Raw genomic sequence first — 24,166 nt, forward strand, 5'->3', positions numbered from 1 at the left:
TTCCATCTGTACATAACGTTCGGTTGTGTTTATGAATAAATGATGCACCAGATGTCAGCACAAGATGAAGGTTTGGAATTTATATTTTATAAATCACTGAAGGCAACAACAAAAGGAAAGATTTCATGGTGCAAACCAACGCTTACAAAACATCTTTATCGCATGATCCACAGTTATGTTAAAAACATCAAAAGTATACATGGTGAGAATCCCTGAGAATCTCCAGCTGTGCAGTTTCGATTAAATATGAAAGCGTTTGCATCAGGATTAAAGAGAAAATCATGTTTAAATCTTTAAAATGTGCATTTTTTGTGTGCAATTGCAAATTTTACAAGCAGGTTTTGGCACAAACAAACATCAAGTATGAAAAATTATGCGTAAAAACAAAACAATCAAATAGTAACTCCTTTGCACTTTTAGGTTTGATCTGAGATCGACTGGACAATGAGGTTTAAGTGTAAAGCTGTAAAAAATATCAATATGTGACACGTTTAAATCCAAACCCATCCAGAGAGAGTTTGTCTGTGTAATTGGTCAGTAACGTGTTTCTAATAGTTCGCCCAGGAGTCAGGAATCAGGTGAGTGCATTGGGGGCGGGGCTTGTACCGTAAGGTCTCAGTTGATTGGCTCGTAGCCTGACGAGTGTGACCTCCTCTTGCGGATCCAAACAAACACTCCACCCACGATAATGATGACCAGAGGAGTGCCAAGTCCAACGGTTATGATGATAATGATTAACGTGGAGAAGGAATCGGCCGGAGGCTCGCCCATGCCCACTAAAACAGTCCTGTGAAGTGAAGCAGAGTTCAGGGTTCAGACAAAGTCCTCAGTCAGTGTTTCACGTGCGTATCTGGTGTCTCTATCAGTCAGTCACTGATAATTTGATGCCTATAAAACATTGATCTTTTTGTCTAATCACCCTGCAATTTATGACTTAGACCAATCGCGTGAGTTTGGGGGCGGGGCTATCTGTTTGACTGACTAATGGCAGATGAGGGTTTTCAGGAAACCTGTCTGAAAACAGTCAGTATTCTGTATTTCAGCTATTTAATATGAGCAGATGTGGTTTAAATGAGTTTTTAAAAATATGGGCTTTATTGTTGGTCACAATAAATGTAATTAGTGGGAAACTACAGCCAAAGATTTGGTTTGTTGCAAGTAGTGCTGTCAAACGATTAATCGCGATTAATCACATCCAAAATAATAGTTTTTGTTTACATAATATATGCGTGTGTTCGGTGTATATTTATTATGTATATATATATAAATACACACATATACGACATATATTTTGAAAATATTTACTTTTTACATGTCCAAGTTTATATTCATGTAATTTATATTATATATAAAATATTTAATATATAAAACATAAAATATTTCTTTTAAATATATACATGTATGTGTGTGTATTTATATATACATAATAAATAAACACAGTACACACATATATTTCTTAAACAAAAATGTTTATTTTGAATGCAATTAATCGCGATTAATTGTTTGACAGCACTAGTTACAAGTAACAAATAAATATTTATTATAATAGTATTAGACCCCATAAAATGCAATCAATGAAGTAATAAAATTCAATATGAATTTTATATTAACGATTAATCGCATCCAAAATAAAAGTTTTTGTTTAAAATATAAAACATTTTACTTATAAAATTTACTATGTATATATAAATATACAAACGTATATATATTTAAGAAAACTGTTTTGTTAAAATATCAAATATTAATATCTGTGTATATTTAAACATTATATATAAAACATTTTTCTTATATACGTGTGTGTGTTTGTATTTTTATATAAATAATAAATATACACAGTACACACACATAAATTAAGTAAACAAAAACGTTTATTTTGGATGATTAATTGTTTGACAGCACTAACTTTAAATATTTAACGTTTCTCCAAACAATTACTACAGTAAAATTACTTTACTAAAATTTCACTAAATTAAATAAAAAAAAGTTTTTTTTTAAAATACCCCTTAAATAATATATATATAATATATTATATATATATATATATATATATATATATATAAATAATTAAATAACAATAAAAATGTGTGTGTGTGTGTGTGTGTTAAATATTTTATAATTTTTCTAACAGTTTTTTAAAATGTGGGGGGATCATTCAGATGGACAATCAGACCCAATAAAAAAAATAAATTACAACCAATGAAGTAACAAAATTGAATATTTACTTAACATACAGGTGCATCTCAATAAATTAGAATGTTGTGTAAAAATTACTTTATTTCAGTAATTAAACTCAACTTGTGAAACTCGTGTATTAAATAAATCCAGTGCACACAGACTGAAGTAGTTTAAGTCGTTGGTTCTTTTAATTGTGATGAGTTTGGCTCTGGTTCTCTCGGTTGGTTGTGAATCTTTTTTCTTCCACACTTTTTCCCTTCCACTCACTTTTCTGTTAACATGCTTGGATACAGCACTCTGTGTACAGCCAGCTTCTTTGGCAATGAATGTGTAGCCTAGTGAACCAAACTGAGAGACCATTTTGAAGGCTCAGGAAACCTTTGCAGGTGTTTTGAGTTGATTGGCATGTCACCATATTCTAATAATTTGAGAAAGTGAATTGGTGGGTTTTTGTTAAATGTGAGCCAAAATCATCACATTTAAAGAACCAAAGACTTAAACTACTTCAGTCTGTGTGCATTGAATTTGAGTTTTCACAATCTGAGTTGAATTACTGAAATAAATGAACTTTTCCACAACATTCTAATTTATTGAGAAGCACCTATATATATATATATATACATATATATATATATTCATTTATACCAGCAAATATATTTTTACTGGTTAAATCAAGAAGAAATAGCTAATAATTGCAGGTTAACAGTTATTTACAAAGTACCTCTGTCCCTCACAGCCTCGCTTTATTGACAGTTCACTCTCAGTTCATCATCACACTCACAACACAATCACTCATCTGATGTATCTGTAAAACACTTAAAACACAGGTCCATTATCCGATGCCGAAGCTGATGTTCAGGCCGTGCGTCTGAGGATGCTCTGTGAAATACGCCTGAACCAGACGGGACTGAGGGATGCGCTTCATGGACACGAGCTGGGAGTGTTTGCAGGGGGTGGCGTCCTCAAACACCGGCACGGCTTTACGATACGCCACGGGCTTCCACTGATTATAACCCCAAACACCGCTCTGGTTCACCGGAGACGACACCCACTGAGACACCTGACACAAGAAAAAAATAAAACTTAAAACAAAAAAAAAATAAAAATAAAATGTATTGAAATGCATCATTTCAATACAATACAAAACATAAAAAAAAAACCAAAGATTGAAAAAATCTTAAATTAAAAATCATTATAATATTTGAAGGTTTGTTCGTTATGTTTTAATTTCTAAAGGTGTAACAATGATTAGTATTATAGTGATTCATAACTGTTGTTACAATTATTCCTGAGATCATTATAAGGTGCATTACAAAGCATAATTACTGCATTAAATTGACTTTTATAATGCATTGTATAGAAAGGCTTCAAGTAAAGTGTTACTAGCATTTTAGTTTTTTTTTTTTTAACCCCTTCTTTTTGAACATAGACGTGAAAGTGCACTATCCGAACTTAAATTGTTATAATTAATGAACGCTTTTGGACTCTTTTTAAAGAAGACAATCAGCAGATTATTGTAGACGTGGGATCATTTCAAAATATTAAAGTATCAAAAAGTTATAGAAGTTTAGATTTACTGTAAAGAAAATTCACTGTAAATTTTTTTTATATTTTATATAAAATAAAACAAATTTCATAACAGGTTTTACTCTAAAATTGCTATAAATTTAAAGCCTTATGTCTAAATAAGTTATGTTCCAAATTTGAAGTTGATATTAAAAAAAATGTAGGTTTCTGTGAGATTTTATTTAGGGCGTTATACCACAAACAGCCACCAGGTGACACCCAAACTCCACTGACATTCACAAAATGTACGAAATATGGAATCTTGAGACTCAGACCTTTCCAAGGATATGTATTTTGTCAAGATTATGAAAAGTTTTGATTGTAAAATACCGTAATACATTATGTAATTTAACACTTAACACTGCTTAAAGATTTTAAAGTACTATTTCCATATCCATGCAATGGATGAATTTTGAGCTTTTTAGCTTTCACATGATATCTAATTTAGATTGATTATTAAAATATTTGATAGGACAAAAAGGCAATAAAATATGTAACGGCTGTCGTTTAAATCAGTGGAGTGCAGGAGCAGATTAAAGCCTCATAAATGCACACATGAATGTGTTTTTAGTATTTTATTGTAATATAAAACAAAAATACAAGTGTTTTTAATGTGTTTTCAGTAACCTGTATGTTATTTACAGTGTCTTGAATACTTGATACTGCTGATCAACACTGATAAACGTAATCTGTTGCTGTTCTGTTGTATATTTGTTATTTTTATTAACTAATGTTAATGAATCAATACTGTAGTAAAGGTATTGCTCATTGTTAGTTGATAAATTAACTAACCTACAAAAAAACTCTATTTTGCTAAGCTGATATGATTCTTTAGGGTCTTAATGAAAAGTCTGTAACATAGTTTGGTTAAAATTTCTCAATGGTAGTGTAAAAAACACTTTTTTATCTTGTCAAAAACAGCTCTTTTCAAAACACGCAGTTTTGTAGCATGTTCCTTTAAATGTTAATGAGCTCTGCTGACAGATTCATTACCGAGCCGCTCTCTGAGGAACTGTTTGCTTTAGCCACATTCATCGTGAAACTTGCTAATTAGCACATTATTAGGAAAGGCGGTTTGCAAAGATTCTTTAAAATAACCTTACACTCACTTCTTCTATACTTGAACACGAATCACTAACGATTAACACGAACATAAATGCATTTATGTAGATCAGGGGCGCATTCTCTTCAAAAACAAACGTAATCCTCTGTGTCTTCAGCGGCTCAGATGTCAGGAGTAATTAATGAATTCTATGTTCATTATTACATCCAACAATCGCTCAGGAGTCATTCTAGTCTACATCTGCTCCGGCGGAGAAACAATGCTGCACTGATGACAGTCACTCAGGGGGCGGAGCTAAGGTGAGACACCAGTCTAACTGTCAATCAAACTATCGTGGGAGGGGCCTGTTTATGTGATGTCACAGATGAGATCGGCTCGATTTGAGAACGGTAAAACGATATAAAAAAAAAAAAAAAAAAAACATAAGTTATAGTGTACACACACTTACAAACACACATAACACACACAAAAAATCAAACAAGTATGTAGCACATGATGACCCCTTTAAAGTATTGTGAGTTATATATAGAGAGATGAGTATCGTTTATCAAACTGAATCGTGACGTGTGTTGTTACAGCTCTAATGTCTGGGTTTGCTGTGGTGTTTTCACCTTGAAGATGGAGGGTGTGTACTCATCGTCTATGGAGCTGTGGACGTCCACTCGTCCCTGGAATCCAGAGTCGCCTACAGACTGAAACTCTAGAGCGAATCTGGAGTGGTTTCCTCGCGGCGTCACGCCGTTCAGCCACACGTGCAGCTGCGAGGAGTTGGCGTTATGATGGAGACTCGGCCAGGGTTGATCACGACCCACCGACTCAAACGCTGAGAACTGATGATAGAAGAGAAATCAGACACAACTCTACACAGAACCTGCTGTTTGTTCCTGTAGTTCTGCTCACCTGCAGACAGAGGGAGCCATTGAGGAAACTCTCCGTTCTCTCTCCGCCGCACAGCTTTACCGTGAGACCCGACTGATCGAGCGTTTCGTTCAGGTCTGACCAGAGGAAGTTCTGGAGCTCGTACGGAGGGTAAAAGCTGGACTCTGCGGTCTGCTGGGGGTCTGCGGTGTTATTGACATCATCATACTCCCACACCTGAGAAACACACACAGCTGTGCTTTCATTTCTTGTCCCAAAGACAAGAATCAACTATTTAGTCTGAATGTGAATTATAATAATAATAATAATAATAATAAATTAATATAATAATAATAATAATAATAATAATAATAATAATCTTAAAGCCATATAATGCTATGAATTATTATAAACACAGCACATTTATTAAAAACAATGAAAAAAAGTTAGACTAATGATATTAATAATAATAAGTAAAAGTATTTTTATTAACAATAATAATAATAATAAGTAAAAGTATTTTTATTAACAATAATACAAATTTATTATTGTTGTTATTATTATTTTTTTTAGAAAAAATAATACATTTTATTATTTAGTATTAATACAAGTTATTATAAAACAGCAAATTTATAAATAATAATAAAAAAGATTAGGCTTGTAATAAACTATTTAGTGTACTTCAGAACTCTAAAAACAATACATTTTATTATTATTATTTAGTATTAATACAAGTTATTATAAGACAGCACATTTATGAAACAAATAAAAAAAGATTAGGCTTGTAATAAACTATTTAGTGTACTTCTGAACTCTTAAATAATCATTATTATTTTTTTTTATTATTAATAAATCTTATTGTGATAACAATTTAGTGTACTTGTGAACTCTAAAATAATCATTATTATTATTATTAATACATGTTCTATAAAAAACAATTTAATTTGTGATTTGTCACTAACAAATAACAATAATAATAATAATATTAAATTATTAATGCAATTAATCAAACTAATTAAACATAACTAATTAAAAAATAATAAACAAAAAAATAAAAAAAAAAAATAATAATAATACATGTTATTATGATAACAATTAAGTGTACTTGTGAACTCTAAAATAATCATTATTATTATTATTATTAATACATGTTATTATGATATAAATAATAATATAATCATAAAAATGTGTTATTATTTTTATTTAGAATTACTACAAGTTATTATAAGACAGCACTGTAAATCAGTTTAGTCTTTTTGTGAACAAAAAAAATTAATACTTATTATTAAAACTAATAATAATAATTATTATTATTAGTAGTAGTAGTAGTACTAATAATAATGGTTGTTATTATTTCATACTACTACAAGCTATTATAAAACAGCACATTTATAAATAAAATAAAAATAGATTAGGCTTGTGATAAAACGTGTACTTGCAAGCACTAATAATAATAATAATAATTATTATTAATATTATTCATTAATTTAAATGTTACTCTTATTATTTAGTATTACTACAAGTTATTATAAGATTATAAGATAGCACATTCATAAATCAAATAGAAAAGATTATGCTTGTAATAAACAATTTCGTATACCTGTACATTAAATTATTGTTATTAATATTAACAATTCTTATTCTTATTATTAACAAATATTGTTATTACTACTACTAAAAGTTATTATAAGACATCAAAACATTATTTATTTATTCATGTAATACTCATAAAAGAGTAGACAAATGTCCCCGGATGACCTGCTACTTCCGGCGTGATTCTGAAGTGTGTAAAAAGTACTTAGAGTATACGATTGCGGACGCAGCCTGTATTTACACAGACAGACTTTTACACTCACTCTGGTGAACACTAGTGCGCTGCTGTACTGCACGCTGCTCTGCGGCTCCACCTTCAGGCTGCCTGCTGAACTGCGGTTGATGAAGGAGGGCCAGTCCACCTGTACTACAGACTGAGTGCTGTTCGTGTGAACCATCAGCAGCGCTGGAGCTCCAGCGTTACACAGCAAGAAGTGTAGCGTGTCATTGAGCCCCAGACCTCGCACATGAACACACACACCACAAGAAAAAACCCACGGAGGAGTCAGACCGGGATTCAGCTCTACAGACACCTGAGACCACGAGAGAGAAGACCAGATATTACATTACACAAACCTTTATACCATCAGCTGAATTATAATAGTACGAATGATGTTGAAAAAAATGTCAGTAAGATACAAGTATGTGCTGAACAATGATGTTGAAAAAAATGTCAGTAAGATACAATAATCCAGCTGTTATCCAAATTTTAAATTGCAGAAAAGGACTTTTGATCGTTTTAATCATTTTAATCAAATCATTGGGAATAGAAAAAGAATAGAAAATGCTAGCGTTAGAGGGTCATTTTTATAATAAATAAAAATAAAACAAGACAGAATAGAAAAAGAATAGAAAATGCTAGCGTTAGAGGGTCATTTTTATAATAAATAAAAATAAAACAAGAAAGAATAGAAAATGCTAGCTTTAGAGGGTCATTTTTATAATAAATATAGAAAAAGAATAGAAAATGCTAGCGTTAAAGGGACATTTTTATAATAAATAAAAATAAAACAAGAAGACAGAATAGAAAAAGAATAGAAAATGCTAGCGTTAGAGGGTCATTCTATTTTTAAAGGGTAATTTTTATAATAAATAAAAATAAAACAAGACAGAATAGAAAAAGAATAGAAAATGCTAGCGTTAGAGGGTCATTTTTATAATAATAATAAAAAAAAGAATAGAAAAAGAATAGAAATTGCTAGTTTTAAAGGGTAATTTTTATAATAAATTAAAATAAAACAATACAGAATAGAAAAAGAATAGAAAATGCTAGCGTTAGCGGGTCATATTTATGATAAATAAAAATAAAACAAGACAGAATAGAAAAAAATAGAAAATGCTAGCGTTAGCGGGTCATATTTATAATAAATAAAAATAAAACAAGAAGACAGAATAGAAAAAGAATAGAAAATGCTAGCGTTAAAGGGTCATTTTTTATAATATATAAAAATAAAAAGATAGAATAGAAAAAGAATAGAAAATGCTAATTTTAAAAATAAATAAAAATAAAATAAAAAAATAAAAAGATAGAATAGAAAAAGAATAGAAAATGCTAGTGTTAGAGGGTCATTTTTAAATAAAAATAAGAAGATAGAGTAGAAAAAGAGTAGAGTGCAAGTGTTAGAAGGTCATATAAATTTTAGATAATGAAAACAAAATTAAATGACACAAAATAAAAAAAATCTATCTCTTTTAGGAAGAAAAACCTCATATTTGAGCCCTGATTTAGTTTAAATTAGTGCTGTCAAATGATTAATCACGATTAATCACATCCAAAATAAAAGTTTTTGTTTACATAATATATTGCGTGTATGCTGTGTATATTTATTATGTATATATAATTACAAACACATGCATGTATACTTTAAGAAAAATATGTTATGTTTATATATTAATATATTTATATATAATATAAAATATAAGAATATAAATATAGTAATGTATATACTAGTACAGGTCAAAAGTTTGAAAACATTACTATTTTTAATGTTTTTGAAAGAGTCTCTTCTGCTCATCAAGCCTGCATTTATTTGATCAAAAATACAGAAAAACAGTAATATTGTGAAATATTATTACAACTTAAAATAATATTTTTCTATTTGAATATACTTTAAAAAAATAATTATTGCCTGTGATGGCAAAGCTGAATTTTTCAGCATCATTACTCCAGCCTTCAGTGTCACAATGTAACATCCAGTCTATCACATGATCATTTAGAAATCATTCTAAATATTCTGATTTAATTATGATGTTGGAACCAGTTCTGCTGTCTAAGATAATTTGATCAATAAAAGGTTAAAAAGAACTGCATTTATTCAAAATAAAAATAAATTCTAATAATATATATTCTTTACTATAACTTTTTATCAATTTAACACATCCTTGCTGAATAAAAGTATTGATTTTATTTAAAAAAAGAAAGAAAAAAAATTACTGACCTCCCAGAATTACTGACCAGTAGTGTATATTGTACGGTTCGCAGCACGACGTTTTAAAAACATAGCTTCTTTTTTTTTTTTTTTTTTTTACTTTTTTATTAATCAAAGTATCCTAAAAAAGTATCACATGTTCTGAAAAAATATTACGCAGCAGAAACTGTTTCCAACTTTGATACTGAATCATCATATTAGAATGATTTTCTAAAGGATCATGTGACAATGTCCTAAAAATTCAGCTTTGCATCACCGAATAAATGATAATTAAAGTATAATACATTTAAAAACATTATTTTTAAATTGTAATAATATATCACAATATTAATTTTTTTTTCTGTATTTTTGATCAAATAAATGCAGGCTTGATGAGCAGAAGAAACTTCTTTCAAAAACATTAAAAATAGTAACGTTTCCAAACTTTTGACCTGTACTGTACATGTAAATATTTTCAAAATATTTACTGTATGTGTATGTATTTATATATACATAATAAATATACACAGTACACATACATATAGTATGTAAACAAAAACTTTTATTTTGGATGCGATTAATCGCGATTAATCATTTGACAGCACTAGTTTAAATATTAATGTTTATCACATTTCAATTAAAGATTATTTATAGCAATGCTGTTTACAGCTTGCCAGACGTCCAGAATGAAGTGAAATGAAGTTCAAATGAATAATTCATCATCATTATCGATCACTAATAATACGGTAACATAACAAATGTACAATTATAAAATAAGATTATGGGTTTTAAAGGTCTTACGTATGAAACAACAGTACACATCAATCATAACTCTGAAAATTTACATAAAACACATTTTCATGTCATTAATTATACTGAAATATTATCAAGATCTGCTCAAAAACACAAAAAGAGGAAGCTGATAACTAACAGCTAAATATACAATAGTGCTGCAATAATGATTGCTTTGCATATGTACCATGGTATTATGTAAATACCACGTTGAACAACATTCCATCACAGTACTATGGTATTATACATCACTGAACCACTATGAAATACTTTTTTAAGGTAAAATAACACATTATTATTATTATAAAACCTGATACATTCATTAAAATAAACAAAACAAAAAGTCTATTGACTAAAAAAAAAAAACAAAAATAAAAGCACTCCTCCTCCAACTGTAAACTATCTAATATGAAATATGCACCGGAATGAAGTTTGTTTCATTGTTTTGTATCTCAGACAGTGATTATTTCTACCTTCCGTCGGAATTTATCTCCATTTCCCAGGAATCCACGCGTAGCACCAAACACAACAAACAGCACAGAAAATATCAAGTTCGCTGTAAACGTCGACATGTTTTAAACTATGAACACAGAAGCGGAATAAAGAAGTGATATTTGTGCTGTTCTGCTAATGTTGTAGCTTCAGATCATGTGACCCGTGCAGCAGGGTTGCCAGGTTTTCCCAATAAAACCCGCCGAGTCGCTAAAATACACGGATATATTCTGCATTATGATGCATTTAAAAGTTAACGACCAAATGGATGTTTATAAAAGTTCACATTGCTGTTGCAGATTAAATATAACACGGATAACAATATATTTTTTTTTTTTAGTAACTCAAACCACTTTTTGTAACCCTCTCTACCTAACCGTAGATTAGCGCGCATCCGCCACATTTGTAGCTTTTCAAACCCTTTTTGTACTTCTTTACAGAACCCGACCCAATCCTTCGGCAAAGCTGGACTGTGTGCTAAGCACCCCCAAACAAAAGCGAAAGCACCCTCAGATAAAATTATTAATAGCGTATTAATTTTCACCATCAATAAACACACAGACACAGATTTGCCAAATTAATTCATAAACACGATCTTTCAAATTGGTTATAATGCGCAATACTGTAAAAGCGCCTAAAATGAACACTTTTTTATTCATTTACACTTTGTTAGCAACAGACGTAATAGATTTCATTTGTTTGTGCATGGGCATTTTTGTCCAATTTAGTGGCAATTTAGCTTAGAGAGCCTATTGTGTCTGTAAGTTACTTAATATTATTTTATTGTTTATTCAAACGCAGCATAAAATCATTACATTTGCAGTCGTGTTGATATTTGGGGGAAAACCAGCACTCTTCGTGTGATATTGCTAAACTATATGGTATATAAAAGAAGAAAAAACTCATACAGGGGAGGGGGATTTTACCCCCATATCTTGCTATCACGCAGCAAAACGTGAAATCTAAATGCGCGTACAGTAGTCTAACATATCCAGTGTGGCTGGCATTATTTTATTTTTTTTGGTTTTTGCAAAGTGATGGTCATACTCTATTATGTTAGATTGCAGATCGTTGAAAGTAAGCCCTATTTGGTGATACTATTTTCATAGTTGAAAATTAGGGTTAATATTATTTGTGAACACCCTCAGTGATTTGGTTCTGAAACCGTGCCTGCTGACTAGCCTACAACTTGGATAAGATTCCTAAAAGTTTCACACCTACAGCACACATTACAGACACTGATGCATAAACGCGGATAGTGTGTTATACATGTCTACAGTATAAAGAATGAATAAACCAGTCTTATAAACTCCTTGATTTCGCTTAAGCAACTTTAAAGTTAATATGCATGCACAATAAACTATTTAATTTTTTTTACATCACTCGAAAGAAAGGTTTATGCAGGTTTTAATAAAATGCAAATTAATAACAGTCATAATTTCAACTCATCAGAATCTTCACAAACACACGGCAACAGTATCAACAATTCAACTCATCAGAATCTTCGGTAATCCTCGGCAAACTTCGCCACGGCTCATTCGGTTCTTGTTGAGTCCTCGGTAATCCTCGGCAAACTTCGACAAATGGTTGGCTCAATCGGTTCTTTTTGAGTTGGACGTTCCGCTTTGGCTGTGCGTCTTGCGTCATCAACCCGAAACTAAAGTTCGATTCACTTCGATTCTGCGATTCTTGTGCTCTTAGATTCGACGTCCGCTTTCGATACAGGTGACCATGCTGTTCTCATTTATCGATTAGAACATTGCATTGGTTTAAGAGGTGTAGCTCTAGATTGGTTTAAATTGTATTCTCCAAATAGGAGTTTTTCACTCAAGATGGGTGAACATTACTCAAGTAATGCTTTTTTGCCCTGTGGGGTTCCTCAGGGTTCTGTTTTGGCCCCTATGCTTTTTTCTCTCTATATGCTTCATCTTGGTTCGATTTTTATAAAACATGGCCTGTCATTTCACTGCTATGCGGATGACACTCAGGTTTATCTGCCTGTTAAATTAAATTCTGTGGGTTGTGAATCTCTTATGGCTTGTTTGGTGGATATGAAGGCTTGGCTTTCACAAAGAAAAAAAGAAAACTGAAATTATGTTTTTAGCCCGTCTGAATTTTCAGACTTTCCAAAATTGAATTTGGGATATCATTGTGTCTGAAATCATGGGTAAAAAAACCTGTTTAATTTTTTTTTGATGATGGCCTAAAGTTTGACCGTCAAATTAATTAAGTTGTCAAAACTTGCTTTTTTTCAGCTGCGTTTGCTTTCTAAAGCAAAGCCTTTTCTTTCTTTTAAAGATTTTGAAAGTGAAGTGATTCACGCCTTTATTTTATCTAGGCTGGATTATTGTAACTCACTTTATTTTGGGATTAGACAGACATCTTTATCCCATCTGCAGCTTGTTCAAAATTCTGCGGCTGGAACGCCTCTCCATTAGACAAGCTTCTTCTGTTAATATTTTTAAGTCCAGGCTAAAGACATTCTTATTTTCTAAAGCGTATGGCTGATGGGATATTTGTATGATTTATAATTTTACTATTTGTTTGTTGTGTGGTTTTTCTGTTTTTAATGACTTACTGGAAAGAGCATTGGTCAACAGAAATTGAAATTAATTGTGCTAAATAAATAATTGTGCTAAATAAATTAGTCATTGTCATCTTTATTTAACCCTCTAACTCTTGCACTCTCTATTCTAATTCTATTCTTTAAAAAACACATGTGTCCCTTTTAGACCGGCACTCTATTCATTTCCTGTTTGTTTTCTTTAAAAAGAAAAAAGAAAAAAATTTGTAACACTAGCTTTCTAATCTATTTGTATTCTATCTGTTTTCTTTTCATTTATTATACAATTAACAAACGCAAAAAACACCTCTAACACTAGCTTGCTCTATTCTTTTTCTATTCTATCTGTTTTCTTTTTATTTATTATACAAACGCATTTAAAAAGCCCTTTGCTATTCTGTTTCTATTCTATCTGTTTGCATTTTATTACCTATTATATTATTTAAAGTTCGCCCTTGCGTAAGTGAGACTTGTTATAGCACTTGTATATCATTGATCTTTTGTTGATTTTGATTGCTTCCATTGTCCTCGCTTTGGATAAAAGCGTCTGCTAAATGACTAAATGTAAATCTAATTTGGTGCACAAATTTATGCAAATTCTGGTTTCTTTTCCAGATACAAGCAGTGCTGATGGGAAACACATTAACAAGCTCCTGATCGTGCTGGCATTTTGCTTTTGGATCGTCTTCCAGGGACCAAGATTATGCCACTTATAGACACAGTGTCAAAGAATTGCAGCTCTTTATACCATACACATACATTCAAAGTAATGGGACCATTGTTGTTGATAGAGCAGTCTGCTGTTAAAACATAATTTGATAATAAATATTTATATATTTTAATGTTGTCTAAACAAATTATTTTGTTCACTTTTTTTTTTCTTTACCAAAAGAAATTGCAGAAGAAGCTGTAAATTACACAAAATGATGCAACTTTTATAGCAAATTATTTGCATTATAAATGGGTTTATAGTTCAACACAATTATACAGATATTTCTTTATTGATTTATTTATTAAAATGGTAATTATTATTATTTAATGGGAAACAAATAAGTACAGATATTTATTCTGCCTGATTTTAATGAAATAGTGCACATTAAGCTGGTATAAGATATTTATGACTGTAAATTTCCAGGCAGATGTGGAAAATGTTAGTTTCAGAGCCTGTGCACACATGAAGTTACATTAAAGCTGATGTAGACCATGCACATCCAATAATATATACAGTTTGCATAATAGGACTAGGTGTTATAATGTGGATGTGGTCTACATCAGCTTTATTGAAACATCATAATAATTATGAATAATATTATGAATAATTATAGCATTGCATATGAAACAGTGTAACTTAATAAACCACAGCTGTAAGAAAACAAAGCTCTTCTAATACTGTAGATTTTGCATAAGCTTTAGTTGTTAAAGGAAAGGGAATGTTAGCATCTGTGCATGTCGTTGAAACCTGTAGTTTGATCAACATCTTACGAATGACAGACATCATGTTCTTTTGTGATTTTTCATACAGAATAATTCAGATCACTTCAAGCGGTAAATTAATTCTACTTAACGATTTCACATAATTGACCTTTTTAACCTTAAATATAATCAATGTTTTTATCTAAATAATTTCAAAGAGTCAGTTTATGATTTTTTTCCAGATGTTTCAGAACGTGATGTGACTCTGTTAAGAGCCCAGCGGAGCGAAAGCATCAGTCTGAACTGCAGCATGACCAACAGATATAAAATCTCCTGACTCTGGACAACTAACGAAGTCTGCAAAGACCAGCAGTCTGCTACACTGTAAAAAATAAAATCAAAATCTGTAGTTTTTACCAAATTATTCTGGCAGCTAAAAATACAGAAAAACTGTAAAAACATTTACAGAACAAACTGTAACTTTTACAGTACCAAACTGTAATTTATAAACAAGTCTTGAGTGTAAACTATAAATTCAACAATGCACACTGCTACTAAAATCTGTTTTGTATCTTTAAGATTGTAAGAATTATAGAACCTCAGACATTTTGATCTTCTGAGACATACAATAGATACACAGTGCATTAACATACAGACATCTCACTGAGAAAAAATGCAGGAAACGCCTCTCTCACATATGCATCCGTTTCTTGATCTCCTGAGAAACAGACAATACAAACATACACAGGCATCTTCGAGACCCCACAGAGCTCAAGATGGCGGCACACGCAGCACATGTCCACACGCAGCGGCTTCTCCCGTCAGAACGGTGTTTTTTGTTTTGTTAGTCGCAGTGTTTTTGTACATCTTCATCACGTCTACCTGTCTTTAAGTGCGCATACAGTCGTGAGTTTCTGCTGGATGTCAGCAGAACCGCATTTTTAGAGTTAAACTCCGCGCACGCTGAACAGCTGCGAGATCTCGGTCTGCTCCGGAGGCCTACACCATCACCGACCCCCACTGATGCATCTCACCCACAGCGGAGGCGCCACAAGCGGCGTGAGAGGAAGCAGAAGAGGGGTAAGCGTGGAGGTATCCGGGCTAGGCTAATGGCTAACCCACACAAGCCATTTATCCCCACCATCGTACTGGCTAGCGTACGCTCTTTGGACAATAAACTGGACTACATCCTCCCACTCCTCTGTGCCTCAGACCACATCACTGTCATGCTAATGCCTGCATACAGACTGCTTGTTAAAGTCGCCAAACCAGTTCACAAACAAATTCAAGTGTGGCCGGAAGGATCGTCAGATGCTGTTTTGACACAACTGACTGGAATATGTTCAAGCAGGCTGCCACATACAATAACACCACAGACCTCCAAGAGTACTCAGAGACTGTCACTGCCTACATCACCAAGTGTATTGAGGATGTAACAGTCACAAAAAACCATCACTGTCCGGGCCAACCAGAAGCCGTGGATGACAGGGGAGGTCTACAGACTCCCGGAGACGCAGAACGCTGCCTTCAGAGCTGGAGACGAGGTGGGCCTGAAAACAGCTTCAGTGACTACAGTCCTGTTGCACTTACTCCCATCCTCATGAAGTGCTTTGAACGGCTAGTCATGCACCATATCAAGTCTGCCCCCCCGTCCCTGGACCCCTTCCAGTTTGCATATCGGTCCAACCTCCACAAACATAACGCCATCGCAACTGCCCTCCACTCAGCACTCACACATACAGACAAAAAGGACTCATACGTCAGAATGCTGTTCATAGATTTAGTTCAGCATTCAACACAATCATCCCTCAACAGCTCATTCACAAACTGGTCGAGCTGGGGCTCAACACTTTGCTGTGTAACTGGCTGTTGGATTTTCTGACTGGAAGACCTCAGGCAGTACGGGTCGGCAGTAACACATCCAACACCAACAAAACAAACACAGCAACCACCCATCACATGTCCCCAACTCCAACCTCTTCATTAAGTTCTCACATAACACTACACACCTTCACACAACTCCAACCTCTTCATTAAGTTTGCGGATGACACGACTGTGGTGGGTCTCATTAGCAACAGAGATGAGACAAACTACAGGAGCGAGGTGAGCAGCTGCAGCCCTCTGCATCGCAAGTGATCCCACTCACCCGTCACACAGCTTCTTCAGTCTGCTGGAAGACCCTTCAGCTGAACTCGCTCCCGAACCCACCACCACCACACCTAATGACACATTCACCAATCAACCATTAACCAAGCTGAACTCGCTCCCGAACTTGCCCCCCCTCCCTCTTCTGCCCCAGGCACCACTGAACTATGAACCCCCCCCCCCCCCCCCCCCCCCCCCCCCCCCGCCCCAGGGTCCCATATCCCCAGGTCCTTCCTCCCACTAACATACGATAACATGCACCAGTCACTTTGTGCAGCATTGGTCTGCTCAGTACCTCATTCAGCATAGAACTGACGCCATTCTACTACCTCTTCAGTCAGTTAAATAAAATAACAACTCTCTTTAATCAGACTGAATAAGCTTTTTTTTTCACTACAATATTTTTATCTGCACTGTTTGTTCACCTCACTGGTTTGCACTCTATCTGCCATGTGCCTTGTGCTGCTTTATTTAACTTTATTTTTTATTATTTTTTCACATGCCCTTATTTGTATAGTGTATTTTATATTTTATATTTTATGTCTATCTGTATTTTTAGGCTCTACTGTTAGTTATCTGTATGCACCATGGGTCTGAGTGTAACGCAATTTCAATTCTCTGTATGTATGTACTGTACATTGGGTAGAATTGACAATAAAGCAGACTTGACTTGACTTAAAAGTGGAGGTGCAGGAAACACTTCACATATACAACAGTTCCTTCTCATCCACTTCCTTCCTTCCCCTCACCCGTCCTCCCTCCATTTGGTTCACTCAGAATGGTTAATAGTATTATGTTGTACACGAATGCAAGTAATATTTACAGTCATGTTTGGTGTCATTTGAATTGTCTCAGGGCGACTGGTACAATAGTCTCAATCTTACAAAAGTACACCAAAAGATAATACAGATCCTAAGAGTTAAGAGATATTCTGCTTACTGTAATGGAAGTGCCCTTTCCCGTGGTATTCTATGTAAATTAACTTCTGTTCCCTTTGAGCCACCCAGGTCTGGGACCTGGCTCAATGCAAATTCCAATTGTTAGTTCCTGTCTCCATCTCGGGGGATGTTTGTCTTGGTACTTAAAGAAATGTTGCGAGAGGATCAGGGACTTCTGTAGCCAGAATGAGCCCACTGTATGAAATGTATTTCACTAAAAGTCAGGTATGCATCTTTTACTCTTAGATTCATCTTTGAGAATTCGATATCTTGTATTGATTTGATATCTCTGACTTGGCTATGTAATTGGCATAATACATATTTACCTGACTGATAATAAATTGTTACATCTGATTTTATTCTGACTTACTCTGAAATAATTTTCTCAAGTAGATTAAGTGAAGGTGTATGTTTCCGCAAATCTGCGTCCAGGGTTAAGTGCATACTAAATCTCAGGCTAGATGGAGCATAGGGCACATCAGGTGAGGTTTTAGATTTCTGACTAACCGCTTGACTTTAGTCAAGTTGTACTCCGTTGCATTAACTATGGGGGGCTAGTCATAGTACTGGTCATAACTGCTGGTTATTGTCTCAGCTTTAATTAAGTTGTATGTAGTTATATAACTGTCGGGGGACTAGACAGACAGTACTAGCATAACCGCTGATTATTGTTTTGAGCTTTAACTAAGTTGTACATGGGTGACTGTGGGGGACTAAACAGAAACACTATTTGAAGAATGGTAAGTATGGGTGACCTATTAAATAGTATTAGTCATAACCTCTGGCTAATGTTTAGACTGGTGAGTTTGTGATCGCGGGGCACCCTGAGCGACATAGATTCCTAATGAACGAGTAAAAATAAAGTAAAGAGTTAAATTAGAATAATCATATGTCAGAAGAATAACAATAATAATTAGAGACCGGCAAACAACCAATTTGCCTTTCAACCTAAATTCGAGGTCATACTAAAATGGAGTCAGATTAGAATTGGATTTAAATTGAATAACTCTGCACGCTGAAAAGACCGAACACGCAAGAAACCTTCAGCCAGCACTGGATACCTTCCTTGGGCCGAGTGCCTGGAACTTACAACATAAATTGACAACCTCCATAATAATGCACATGGTAAAATAAAGCAATAAGCCTCAAGAAGCCATGGTTTACAGTGAATTTATAACAGCTAAGAGGTGTTGTACCTAGTGTTGGAACTACAACCCTCTTAACTGTTATAAATTCACTGTAAACCACAGGTTCACGGGGCTTATTGCTTTTATAAAACGGCTATTCCATATAAGTACACAGAATAAAACAGAGCAAATAAAGTGTAATGGTATAAATAAAAACAGTATTCTTCCACCCCCCCCCAACCTCTTTTTTTTTTTTTCATTATTGACACTATTTTCCTGTTTAATGCTGTTCAGTTGCTTTGTTACAGTCTGTATTGTTAAAAGCACTATATAAATAAAGGTGACCAAACAATAGTTTCTCAGAAACAGTTGCGGTTCCAACAAAGTGGTTGCAGAGCAATACACAGAAGTAATAAAAGGTGTATGTTTGTACTGTAATTTACAACAGCTTCAAACACAGCTCAACCAATAAGAATCAAGGACCGGAACTCTCTGTTTTATAAGAGACAGCAATATAAAGAATCAGTTCATCACAAATAGCTTTTGCACAAGCTAAAGTATTTACACTCTCAGAAAAAAAGGTACACGATAATATTCCTCAAAGAACAGTTTTGTACCTTTTCAATAACTGTACCTTTAATGGTACAGTAAAGACATCTGATGATACTGTTTATACCTTTCAAGGTACAACTGAAATGAAGGTACATAAAAGTTCTCACGTCAAAGGTACAAGTTAGGCGAAAATTACTGTTTCATGCATGATTGGTTACTGTTTTAACTATTAGGCATAGCAACAAGACTCTGATTGGTCGAAATCGCTGCGGTCCTTACAGAATTTTCAAACAGTACAGAGAGCAGGAAGCAGATTACTTTTACCCTTTTATCAACAGAAAAGCTCTTTGAGAATGGATTTTAAGTGTTAATCTTGAAGACGATGAGATTTAAAGGGATACTCCTCCCCAAAATGAAAATTTTGTCATTAATCACTTACCCCCATGTCGTTCCAAACCCGTAAAAGCTTAGTTTATATTCGGAGCACAATTTAAGATATTTTGGATGAAAACCTGGAGGTTTGTGACTGTCCCTTAGACTGCAAAGTAAATAACACTGTCAATGTCCATAAAAGGTATTAAGTCGTTGTCAGAATACTCCATCTGCCATCAGATGTGTAATCTGGGTTATATGAAGCGACGGGAACACTTTTTATAAGTGAAGAAAACAAAAATAATGACTTCTCATTCAACAGTCATTTTTCAACAGTCTCCTCTGTGTCACTTCATATCACCGTATGCTGTGTATGCTCTTCTGTGTCATCCGCACCACAAGGATGCGCTGTTTCTACGTGTATTTAGCTTTGATTTGAAAGAAAACATCTCGGTTACGTATGTAACCACAGTTCCCTGAATAGGGAACGAGATGCTGCGGTGACGTCACCGTATGGGAACACCTTCGGTGTGACGAATGTCTGAAGCCCTATACCATCTCGCCAATCCTATTGGCCAAATAGCGCTTGGCACCGCCCTACGCATGCGTACGCATCGTATACCCGGGCGCCGCGCGCTATTTCGCTCAGATTTCATGAACTGAAGAGAAGAACGCTATCAGGTATGGAACGGCCGGGACCGCAGCATCTCGTTCCCTATTCAGGGAACTGTGGTTTACATACGTAACCGAGATGTTCCCTTTCATAGGTCACTTCGATGCTGCGGTGACGTCACCGTATGGGAACCCTATACCATAACGCCTGACGTACCTGATAGCTGGGATCCAAGGAAGCATCTGCTCAAGCGGAGAGAACCCGGGAGCCAGGAGCCGTCCTTACATCCAGACTGTAAAACTTTATAAAAGTGCTCGGTGAGGACCATCCTGCCGCAGCACAGATATCAGACATAGAAGATCCACTGAGGGCCGCCTGAGAGGAAGCGACTGCTCTAGTGGAATGAGCTTTGACTCCTAGAGGCGAGGCGAGAGACCGCGCGCGCCTCATAGGCTAAAGATATTGCCTCCACCAACCAATGGGACATGCGTTGCTTTGTGACAGCATGGCCTCTATTCTTATGTCCAAAACAGACAAACAGCTGGTCGGACTCACGCCATGAGGCTGATCGATCGACATAAGTCTTAAGCGCTCTGACAGGGCAAAGACTTAGATCTTCTGATCCTATCCCAGCAGGGGGTAAAGCCTCCAGGACAAACCCCCAAAAATGAAAGGGGTTCGAAGCGACTTTAGGGACATAATTAGGCCTCGGTCGCAGCAATACCTTCACAAAGCCTGGTGCAAAATCCATGCACGACGGCGAAACAGAAAGAGCCTGTAAATCCCCAACTCTCTTGAGGGAGGATAAGGCCATAAGAAGAACTGTCTTCAAGGTCAGGATTTTATCCGGTACGGTTTCCAAGGGCTCAAACGGATGTCCTGATAGACCTTGCAGTACAATAGATAAATCCCATGAGGGAACTCGCACAGGGCGGAAAGGCCTCAGCCGTCGCGCACCTTGTAAAAAGCGAGAGACCAGCGGATGACGGCCCACTGAAGCACCATCCATATATACGTGGTTAGCTGAAATGGCTGCCACATAAACTTTCAAAGTTGCTGGCGTTACACCATCAGAGAAACGGTCTTGAAGGAACTCCAGTACTGAAGCCACTGGGCAGTAAACTGGGTCTATACTACGAAAAACCACACCAGGTCGTAAACAGCTTCCATTTGAAAGCATATAAGCGTCTCGTAGATGCTGCTCTGGAATTCATAATAGTCTCGGAGGTTTTCCGCAGAAAGACCGGGACATATTAACTCACTCCGCTCAGAGGCCACGCCCACAGTTTCCACAGATCTGGCCTCGGGTGCCAAATCATCCCTCGTGCTTGCGATAGTAAGTCCTGTCTGAGGGGAATCTCCCATGGAGAGCCCACTATTAGACTGACCAGTTCCGCAAACCACGGCTGTGTGGGCCACCACGGAGCCACCAGCAGCAGCTGCTCCACTCTGTCCAGCCGTATCCTGGACAACACCGCTGGAATTAAACGAATTGGAGGAAAAGCATACAAGCTGGTCCTGGGCCAATCGTGAGCTAACGCATCCAGGCCTAGGGGCGATGGAGGGCATAGGGAGAACCACAGCGGGCAATGCGTAGTCGTGCTCGACGCGAATAAGTCCACTCTCGCCTCTCCGAATATCTGCCATAAAAGGCTCACCGTCTGTGGGTGTAATCTCCATTCCCCCTGCTCCAGAGTCTGTCTGGATAGCAGATCCGCTCCGACATTCAAACGTCCGGGAACATGAACTGCTCGGATCGATAGAAATCTGTTCCGAGACCAAAGAAGAATACTCCTCGCCAGCCTGCACAGGGGGCGAGAGCGTAACCCTCCTTGATGATTCAGGTATGACACAACCGCCATGTTGTCTGACCTGAGTAGTACATGACGGCCGGTCAGCAGATTTGAGAAATACTGGAGAGCTAGAAAAACTGCCAGTAGTTCCAACCTGTTTATGTGCCAACCGCGTTGTGTCGCTGTCCACACTCCATGAGCTGGGCGCCCTTGACAAACAGCTCCCCAACCGGTCAAAGACGCGTCCGTCGTGACAGTCTCTCGGGAAGCACAAATCCCCAGCCGAACTCCGGCTAGAAGGAACTCGGTTTGACATCCACTGTTTTATTGACATAACACACCTCCGTGTCACCGAAATCGTACGATGCGGAAAACAACGGGGTGAAAATGTTCTGACTTTTAGTCCACCACTGAAAAGGGCGCATGTGAAGTAAGCCCAGACGAATTACAGGGGATGCCGCTGCCATCAGACCTAACAGCCTGAGACACAAACTCACCGTCACTGTGCGGCCTACTTTGAAGTGACGCACGCATGACGTGAGAGACTGAACGCGCGGGAGAGATAGTCTGGCTGTCATCGCGCGAGAGTCCAAATCTATTCCCAGAAAGGTTATCCGTTGAGAGGGGATTAAAACACTCTTCTGGAAATTCGTGCATAAGCCCAGGCTTCTTAAATGATTCAGCACTAAATCTCGGTGAGAGAGTGCTTGAGTCTGTGATTGAGCTAGCACCAGCCAATCGTCCAAGTAATTCAACACACGAACGCCCTGGAGCCGCAACGGGGCCAGAGCTGGCGTCCATGCATTTTGAAAAAGTTCGGGGAGCCAGGGCTAAGCCGAACGGAAGAACACGGTATTGATACGCTTTGCCCTCTAAAGCGAATCTGAGGAACTTCCTGTGTCTCTTGATGATCTGAATATGAAAATATGCATCCTTCAGATCGATCGTGACAAACCAAGTGTTTGGTTGAATCTGAGACAAAATGGACTTTACCGTTAACATCCTGAATTTGCTCGTCCTGAGTGCAAGATTCAAACGGCGTAGATCCAATATGGGTCGCAAACCGCCCCCTTTTTTTGGTACAACAAAATAGCGGCTGTAAAAACCTGACTCCATCTGAGAGGGGTGTACTTCTTCTATAGCCCCTTTCTTCAGCAGAGCTGTCATTTCTTGCCGCAGCACCGCGACTTCCTCTGGTTTCACAACCGTGGGAAGAATTCCGCGGAAAGGAGGCGGGCCTTTTCGAAAACTGAATGGTGTATCCGAGACGAATCGTGCGTAACACCCATTGCGAAATGCCGGGCAAGCGTTCCCACGCGGCCCGAAATAGCGTCAGTGGTTTCAAGGTTTCCGCCTTTTTCAGCGTTTTCATACGCGTTAACATGCCCGAATACGGAAAGCTCGCGGCGTCCGTAAGCCGGGGAAGCGCGTGCGTCAAATCCGCTGCATCTCGTTGTGTATAATCCTGAAGCGTGTCCACGGCAGGAATTAATCCAACAAGATGAACATCGGGCTCTGCCGCTAGCGAAAAAGCGGCGGCTGTATGAGCCGTCATAAACGGGCCGTCTTTGCCAGACCCTTGTAGCGTTCCTCGGATTCTGAAGGCTGAATCGCGCAGAGTGTCTGAGGAAACGCCTGACATGGTTACTCGATCCAATGCTGCTCGAAGCGCCTTTTGCGGCGAGACAGTCAATGTTAGAGC

The 24,166-nt window shown here is 36.3% G+C and overlaps 1 protein-coding gene and 1 pseudogene across 5 annotated transcripts in view; both read right to left on the bottom strand.

The window, feature by feature from the left end:
- Window positions 1-24,166, bottom strand: part of LOC109113276 (AT-rich interactive domain-containing protein 1B-like) — an 849,861-nt gene that overhangs the window by 566,304 nt on the left and 259,391 nt on the right. The window lies entirely within an intron of this gene.
- On the bottom strand, window positions 68-11,128 carry LOC109111841 (annotated as a pseudogene).

This window comes from Cyprinus carpio, chromosome B20 (assembly GCF_018340385.1).
Source record: "Cyprinus carpio isolate SPL01 chromosome B20, ASM1834038v1, whole genome shotgun sequence".
Classification (NCBI taxonomy): Eukaryota; Metazoa; Chordata; class Actinopteri; order Cypriniformes; family Cyprinidae; genus Cyprinus; species Cyprinus carpio.